Below are 9,564 nucleotides of genomic sequence, written 5' to 3'. Positions count from 1 at the left end.
CTATGCCTCTTTAGAAATTGGACAGCTTCCGTTCTCTCTCAGTAGGAACCATTATCGTTTTTCCAAATAATTTGCAAAGGGAGTAGTTCTGGTATTGTTATATAATGGCTATGCTCTGTGGTGTCAATCACTCCGACTCTGGAGATGTTTCACAGACAAATTCTTGCCTTCTCAGTGAAGAATAGGACAACAGCGACAGATTCCTCTTTGGGCTTTGAAGTATATTCGAGACATTGAGCTAAGAGAGAGATTCTGGTTATACTAGCAAATATTTATTAGTAATGAGTCTCTCTAGTTGACATAGTGAAGGCTGTAGAGATGTCCTTGGCAGCCTTATTGGCAATTTCCTGTAACTTAATTGAGCTTGGAGGCTAAATGATGTCCTCCTCAGCCGAAATACTCCATGAAACCTCTATTGTTTATTTGTGGATCTGATCCTAGAGAAAAGGTAAGTAAACACAAAATAATCAGCATTCAGTGATGTCTATACAAAACATTTTGGAACACCTACATTTAGTTTTAAAAGGCCCTCTGACACCTTAGAGTATTTCTTTGCCAACAGCTAAGATGTTAAGACTAAAAATAAGTGTTGGCATCTTCTTGGGATTTGGCCTGGAGTGGACTATTCAGGTGGAAGAAGTGTGAAATGGGTTACATAGTCATGTGCTTTAAAATGCAAGTGGGTGATGGATATTCAGGTGGACATTTTTTTAATGTAGTCAGAAATTTCAGATGTACAGGAAAAATAATGGAGAAGAGGCTGCTGTTGCCACACTCCACCTTTGGAGGAGAAGAGTTGAGTTTGCAAAGCAGCAGGAGGTAGATTTCAGTCCACGTTAAGTTGGCACTTGACCTTGAACACAACCCAAATACACCTACATCACTGGCTTCTGCGTGAGCTCCAGTGTGAATGCAGTTCTGATAACAGAGCAGCAATAAAGCACTCCAGAGCCAAACAGCCCCGCTTCCCCACAGGAGACAAAGTGGGTGATTTGAGACTTGCACAGCACAAATAAAATAACTTTTATTTCCTATTAAATCAGCTTGGTTTTCTCTTTCTTCTGAAAAAAAAACCACCAACAACCAAACAAACAAACCACAAAACCTTTTGAAATGCATTACTATTTTATTTTTCCATAAGGATTATAAAGATGTTAATTATGGAATGGTTGATGTTCTTAGCACTTTTCTGCCTCGAGCTTTTCTTGTTGCCACCAAACTGCCTACCCAGTCTTGCTCCTTTACATGGAAGTAGAGTAATGCTGAAGATGTCATTTCTCAGAGCTTGACAACTGATGGGTACACCTGAAATGTTACCCTCCTTCACCATCCCTCCTGGTAGTGAATTGCTAACCTCAGAGATGAGAATATGGCCAGTTAATGGTAAATGAGTTTAAGGTTATGCACACAGTGGATTTTCCACTCTAGCAGAATTTATCTGGAGGGTCAATTTGCTTGAATTGCCTTTTAATGATGATTCCTGATAGATCACTTACAGGTAAAGTTATGAAAAACCAAGCATCTCACATCAGATGGGAACTGGAGAGTCAAAATCTCAACGCGTGCAAAACCACAGCACATGTTCCAAAAGGCATTTTAGTTCCAGTACCAGTCAGTTCGATTAGAAGTAGCTCAAAATAGATTTCACAGTTGCTGGACTGAAAGGCTACATTTTACCTTCAGGTCTCAATCCAGTCCCCGTTTTCTGAGATAGGTCTGTGTCTGCTGGAGCAGGAGCTAGAGCCGTAAGTCAGGCATGTGAGGCCCATTTCTTATCTCATTTGCAGGCATTTTTTAAAAGCCTCTTTTGCAGTGTTACCTCCAGAATAAAAATGCAGTGTGCAGATGATGCAGAGGCAACAAGGTTGATCTTTTCCGAGATCTCATTGCTTCTTCCCAGTGTTGGTCAGCACAGTTCACATGTCCAGGGGAAGACTCTTGGCCCGTGTTAATTGACAGGGGCAGGAGTTACGAAGCCACCTGAGTCCCAGAGAAGAGCTCCCACTCCTACCTGCTCCTGTGGCCTCAGATGGTCACTGTTAGTCTTCTGTGACTTGCTTTTACAAAGCAGCTCCTCAGGCTTTGTGGATGTCTGTGTAACAGGATCAATGAACGTATGGCAGGAAAGGTTGTCAAGACAGGCTGAAAAGCGCCCAGAATTTTGTTTCATAGCTCTCCTTTCAAATCTTTTCTTTTCTTTCTGCACGGACATTGCCGTGCAGAGATGTGCAGCCTAGTTGAGGTTGAGTACCATGTGGCAGCACAGAGTTCTGCCTGGGATGGTGAGCCCAACCTCGCTGCTGGAGTGAAGCCCTCCAGGATAGTCAGGGCTCTCAGTTGTATGAATACAATCTTCCTTGCCCCATTTCAGAGGCGGCATTGCTTTAAATAGCCTGCTTAGGAAGCCTAGCGCTTGGGGACTATTATAAATATCAACAGCTCCCCCAGACTTACAAGGAAAGGGCATGGGCAACCATGTGGCACCTGTGGGCAAGTATTCATTTTCTCATCACGATGTCAGCACAAAATCTGGTGTACAAATGACATGGGGTTCATAGGAATTCAGTTTTGATACGTCATCTCTCAAAAATCTCAGAAGAATCAAACGCAGGGCTGTTTGCAGCTGGCTAGACACAGGGCCCTCTATATAATTCTCAGCATTTTCCTGCCATTATCTTATTTCCAAAGGAGAGGAAGAGCGCCGTATTCATGAATGCTGTGTAAAAGCTGTTGCACTTTCACCGAGCGATAGCTTGGTTTGTCAGAGTTGGGAATGAAAACGTGGTTAGAGGGAGCAAATTAAATCTCAACTGTAATGCCTCTGATTTGCAGAAGAGAAAGGGGAAGTGCGAAGTGAATATAGGAAATTGCAGCATTATGCGTTGTGAGAGTAATTCTTTCCATCCTTGTAGCTAATGGACTGAACAGAAAGTGAACAATTTGTTTCATACAATGATTCACCAACACTCTGACAAGGTTTCCAATTCTGAGCTCAGTTTCACATTCAGCTCCCTGTTTACTAGTGAAATAGTACAATTATCTGTCTACATCTTACATTTTATAAACAGGCAAGGCTGCAGTATCTGAAAAGAATAAAAATAACTGTATAAATCCTGGTTGTTTAAGGCTGGAGGGAAGGGAAATGAACCAAGTGTTATCTTTCCAGCGGTCTATTGGAACACTCCTCTAAAAATGAAGTTAAATTCCCTGGGAAGATAGGCCCAAAAGAAAAATGCCAATGGAACTTGGCTTTCAATTTCTATTTAATGTTTTCCCTGTCCAGGTTTGTCCAAAAGAAAAATGCCGATGGAACTTGGTTTTCAATTTCTATTTAATGTTTTCCCCATCCAGGTTTGTGAAAGGAAATCACAAAACATTTCGTGTTTGAGGCCACTTGTCAAATTGTCAATAGTAAAGTAGCCAGAACTGTTACAGCTGAATTGGCCACGTAAAGCTCTGGTGAAACAGGATGCTTCTCCCAGAGGCGTTTGGTAAATGTGCTAAGCTGCTTTACAAGACAGGATGACATTTTTCTGCCTTTAACCCCAGTTTTATTGAGTATAGAAATCACTTGGACTATAAGGAGTTTCAGTTTTTAATCTGGAAACGTTTGTGAGCCGGCCCCAACTATGTACATTTCTTGCTTATGGGATCAGAGTGTTTGAATGAGGGGAAATGTAGGAAGATTCCAGAAGAGTATAATGAGTCATTTGTTAATATTGACTATTATTTATGATACATTAGTGCTTATCAGGGCTATTTGGAAGGAGATTCTGCACAAATACATTGTAAAAGGGCAATCCCTGTCCCAAAGGATGAATTCAGTAGAGCTTTTAAAATCCAGTGAGACTCAACAGGTTGGGTGGAAGAAGGTGACGGCTATAAACATGGCTATGAAAGCTATTAACAAGGGTAACAGCCTGCATAGTTGAGGATTTAGGAGTCTCATTTCAAATTGCAGAGCTCAAATTAAAAAAAATTAGAAGTCAGTAGCAACAATTACTTGTTGCAGCCCCTTCTGCTAAATGGTCTGTCACTTCAGGGGAGAATCTGAGTCTACCCCTTATGCTCATCATAAACAATGAGTATAAAGTCAGGGCTGAAAATGCTTTTAGTCTGAGAGCCACTTCAGTTGATGGCAGCAGTGGCAGTCAATGTGGGTGCTGAAATCTAGGATCTTGCTGGGGAGGTAGGGTGGGCAGTGGAGGGGACCTGTGTTGTTGGGCATGGCACCCATCGGTGTCTTCAGAGCAACCGAAGAGCATGAATTTCATAGCATCCATTTTGCACATGGTTCCTGGAGACCCAAGGGGGAGCTCTGCACAGCAGAAGGAAAATATCTGCATTTTTCCTGTAGATACAGTGGAAAAGGGACAGAAGGTTAGACAAAAACAGCCTACATGACATTGGTAGGGGAGAGAGATCTAAGACTATCAATAGCAAAAGAGTTGGAGTTACCTAATCTTATCATATTAAGGAAAAAAAAAAGCCCTTTTTTGTAAGTTTCTTACAAATCCGAAGCTATCAGGACCTCTGTCCATGCACAGGAGGAGAATCCTTAGTTCCAGGGCTACCTCCCTCAATGACACTGGGATAGAGGTGCCCAGTGAAATGTCTGCCAAGTCTCTGGGTGATTTTACTGCCCTTTCTGGCAGCAGTACACTGGGCCTGGGTCTGCTGGGCAAGCCAGCAGTACTGGCTTCATGGCTGGGATTTGCAGCGGTACAATTAATCCACTCCCTGTAAAACAGGAGAAATGCAGGCTGAGAGAGTTAGGGTTGTTCAGCCTGGAGAAGAGAAGGCTCCAGGGAGACCTTATTGTGGCCTTCCAGTACCTAAAAGGGGGTCTACAGGAGAGCTGGGGAGGGACTTTTTACAGGGGCATGTAGTTATGGGATGAGGGGGAATGGCTTCAAACTGGAAGAGAGGAGAATTAGATTAGATATTAGGAAGACATTTTTCACCATGAGGGTGGTGAGGCACTGGAACAGGTTTCCCAGGGAAGTTGTTGACGCCCCATCCCTGGAGGTGTCCAAGGCCAGGCTAGATGGGGCTTTGAGCAACCTGGTCTAGTGGGAGGTGTCCCTGCCCATGGCAGGGGGGTTGGAACTCGATGATCTTTAAGGTCCCTTCCAACCTAAACCGTTCTATGATTCTATGATTCCCTTTGAATTGCAGGAGTGAATATGGGGCAACAGGGGCAAATTTGCCCTATGAGGTGCTTATTTCAGGATGAAATGAAATGTCACCTGTGAGTGCTTTTCTCTGTAAAGTTAACCTTGGGTAGTTACTGCAAAGGTAGCAGTAGGTGTCTCCATTCAGTTGGATGGCTCTCACCCTGTACTTTTCTGACCTTAGGAAGTTCCAGGCAAACCTTCGCAGTGGTCTGAATTTAAGTGAAACCTGATATTTTGTTTGGTTCTGGAATAAATCACAGATCTGGAGGAGCAGGAGGAATCTGCCTGAAGAGTTACCGTGCTGTGATGAGTTACCGTGCTGTGATGGTCCTTGACAGTTAAGTAACGCTTTGACCTAAGAAATACAGGCCTCAGGGCTGTCTTAAACTAAGTCTGGGCAGAATTTGAACAAAGCCGTTGCTGTGACTAAGGAGCTACAGCAGATTTCTCTGGATTCCCTTAGATTCCCTAGTTTCTGCTTTCTACAGGACATAGCATAAGGGAAAAAAACCACAAGCTGGAAAAAAAAAATAAATGTTTTCTCTCTGTTGGTAAGCAAGTGGTACAAACAGAAACCTTTGCTGTCCGGCATCACCAAGTTCAAGAGAGTTACTGCTTCACTTCAGCCTCCCTGGCACTCTCACCCTAGAAGCTGTTGTAGACAGCATTTGTTCCCTGTGATTCCCTCTTGCAACCTTATTTTCAGTTGCCTGGAGCCCTGCAGCATGGTGAAAGGTGACTTATGTTTCCCTTTCAGAAGATGGCTTCGTCTTTGCTGCTGCAGAAAGGACCTTTATTTCTTACAGAATCCTGAAATATGTTTTGTAGTAAGATGACAGACAGTACATCTTCTTTCACACATTTGCCTAAGTGCTTGCAGCCTGCACACGTCCTTCACTGTTGGACATTTCCCAGTACTGGGGTCTGTAAAACTCAAGCCAAAAACTAACCCATTCTAGTCTTTTTAGAAGAGTAAAGCAAACAAGCAAACTGATATTTTATTGCCCTCCTTCCCTTCTGTGTTTAAATTACCATTTGCCCTAATTAATCTTGTGTGTGGCTCCTCAGTTAGGCAATATAGTTGAACTTTTGTTTTTCAGTGTGTATATGTATGTATGTGTAAATTAAAAAGAGGCCAGATTATTTTCTGAGCAGATTTTTCCATGATCTCCTATGTCATAATTGCTGCCCAGGGTTCTGCGAAGTTGCTCGTGTGGTTCTCAGGCAGAAAGCAGAGCAAACATAACGTAACTAACCCATATTGACTACCAGATGCCTCAAAGTGTTCAAGACTTGCAGTGAATTACTGTTTTCTTTGGTCTGTATCCACTCTGCCTTCTGATGCTTTTCCCTTTGATGCCCCGTGACCTCGCTGCAAATGCGATGCCTTCTGCTCAGTGCTCGCATGGACAGATGGACAATGGTGCCAGCAAGGGATCTCAATAGTCAGTCCACTAGACCCTCACTTGTCATTCCTCAGAAGGCTGATAACTGATTAGCTAAAGCTAATGGCTTCTGACAAGTGCTTAACTAGACTTAAAGAAATACTGTCTCTGTGAAACCAGAGCCTTTTGATAGATATTTAAAACATCACTTCTCTGCCAGATGCATGTGTTAGTAACCGTACTTCACCAGCTGATCACATCTCATAATTACAATTACTTGTCCTAGCCCAGGGAAAAACGCAGTTCATTTGTCCAAGTATTGATTAACTGGTGTAGTCAAGATTACTTTACTTCACAGAGGATGGATAACCATTAATAATGTTATAATTACAGCCCAGGAAGTATGGTGATGAGGAGCTGGATTGGAACTTCAATAGATAAGGAGACAGGCATTGTTTATATAATCCTGAAAAAATTACAGCTGCTATGTTAAAGGAGGGTAATTAACCCTAGGGCTGCGTGCAGGGGGCTCTCCCGGTGGGAGTCCCTGGAGGTCAGTCACCAGCTCGGGGCAGGGCCAGGAGAATATTTGCCCAAGTGACATCTCAGGGCTGAAGCGTGTGTGGGAGCGTGAGGAGGCAGAGCCACGGGCTGTATTTTGGTATCGTGAAACCATCAAATACAGCCATGCCCATGCAAAGGATGGGTGGTGTTTTAGTTCCTGCTCCCCATCTGGTCTGGTCTGGTCTGGTCAGACAGGAGGGGGAAGGGGCGGATGGGTTTTACACCCATGGTGGATGCCATAGCACAGGGTGGCACCAGGACTTCCTTCTCCTCTCCTCCCTCTCATGTGGATGCCTTCATACTCCAGCACAGGGTGCCTCCCAGCACTCACCCACCCTGTGGAGGTGACAGCCCTGCTTTGCTGGCTGGCAGCTGTGCGGTCCTGGAGGGAGAAGGAGGAAGGAATCCCATCTCGGGGAGCAGGGAAGTCCCGCATGGGGCAGGGGCACAGCAGGGCACTGAGGGCTGGACCAGCTGGAGCTGCGCACAGCGGAACAAAGCAGGGCACGGGGCAAATGTAGCAGAAACAGAGACACTGGCATTGCCAAATGATCTTGTGCTTGTTCAGAGTGGTGACACTGCTGTGGGATCAGTACACCGTGACACGCTGGAGTACCTGTTGGCTAAGGAGAGGTGGGGAGAGCTTGAGAAGAGAAGGCTTTGGGGGAATTTATCGACAGGCATGTGTGCCCCACGGGAGATGGGGATGAAGAAGAAGAAGGAGCAGATTCCTCTCAGGGGTGCCCAGTAACAAGAATGGGCACAAGCTGCTGTTCAGTAAATGGAAGTTGTACAGAAGAAAAACATTTTTACTGTGAGGGTGGTCAAACACTTGCATGGGTTGTCCTGAGAGGTTGTGGAGTCTGCATCCTTAGAGGCACTAAAAACCTGGCAGGACCCAGCCTTGAGCAACTTGCTCTGGCTGATCCTGCTCTGGACTGGAGGTCGGACTAGGCAATCTCCAGGCGCCCCTTCCAGCCTCAGCCACGCTGAGACACTGTGACCAGGACATTTCATCTTCCATGACCATCTTCCATGCTTTTGCTTGAGACATTAATCACTGATTATTAACCAGTAAGCTCTGTTACTGACAGAGTAAGGCTTCTTCTGATCTCCCATACGTGGGCTAAAGCAAACTTAAATATGTGAAGTAAACCAAACTTTTGCGTGGAGGAATGCAATTTTGCAAAAGGTGGCAGCAACTTGTAGGTCATTGAGTTTGTAAGCCTGATGCTGGCTTATTCCTCAAAATGAGCTGCAGCTTTGAGTTAAGAGTCTAACAGCCCCTACAGCTCGTCAAAGAAATCCTGCGAAGATCTTCCCACTGTGGACTAAGATCAGAAGAATTTTTCTAGCACTTTGGGTGTCAAAGTCCAAAGGCCAGGCCACCTTGCCCCACTCTGAGGGTGTTGGAAATCTCGTGGGTTGGGAGAGATTCCAGAGCATCACAGATGGGACCTCATTCTCCCGAACTTCTGGAGGTGGTGAAGTAGGACATACACCAATGATATGGCTTTATGAATGGGGTAAAAACTGAGAAAATTATCTGGCATCAGTAAGTTCATATCCTCCGTCTCTTTGACCCCATTATCTAGACTTCAGCTAATTTCAAGGATCTGTTCCAAAATGAGTGTCAAAACACAGTCAGTTACTGCTGTTCATCCATCCCATGGAACAAACGTGACCACTTCTGCTGAATAGTGATTGCCCATGGGCAGTGTGTGTGTGCTTGTATTCCCTCATACAGCCCACTCTACCACATAGGTCCGTATTGTTTTATGTAAATTCATACTAATCTCAACCTCTGTACATGTGGGCATATTTCACCCCTCTGATAAGGATCAAGGGACTCACCCCTTGCTATATGCTTTATATTCAAACAAGCTGGGGTTAATTTGATGCCAGGAGAACAGCTTTTAATTCTCCCTCTCAAGGCATTAAGCTACCAACATTAACTTTCTATGCTCAGCTCTTGTGGTCTACAAGGAAATGGTGTGAGCAAATTTGATAGCAAGTATGTTGGCATGTGAATGTAAATCAGGTAGAGAGTTTTAGGCAAAATGAGTATCGGGCTAAGATGTGTGGTGCTTGACAAAAGAAAAGAATGAACCAAATTAAGCTCAAGCTACATTTTTTTTTCTCACAGTGTTGATAGTTTGGGTGTTCGATCTGAACACTGTGGGTGGATTTTTTGGAAATAGTAAGTTGTGAGATCTTTTTTTAATGAAAACGTGGAGGGCTCTCGTGTCTCACTCTGAAGTATAAAAGCTATTTTCCAGAGCAAATCCTACTGTTAATTTGATTTATTTCTGTCAGTAACCTGCATTCCTTTCCTCCCCCACTCTTCTTAAAGTTTTCCAAAATGATACAGTCCTTCATTCTTGCCGATTATGGATATATAATCCAGTGGTGTCCTTTTTATTTACAGACTAAGTGCT

Source organism: Charadrius vociferus, unplaced genomic scaffold (assembly GCF_000708025.1).
Source record: "Charadrius vociferus isolate BGI_N301 unplaced genomic scaffold, ASM70802v2 scaffold125, whole genome shotgun sequence".
NCBI classification, from domain to species: domain Eukaryota; kingdom Metazoa; phylum Chordata; class Aves; order Charadriiformes; family Charadriidae; genus Charadrius; species Charadrius vociferus.
The sequence above is the reverse complement of the archived record's forward strand: the minus strand, read 5'-3'. Positions refer to the sequence as shown.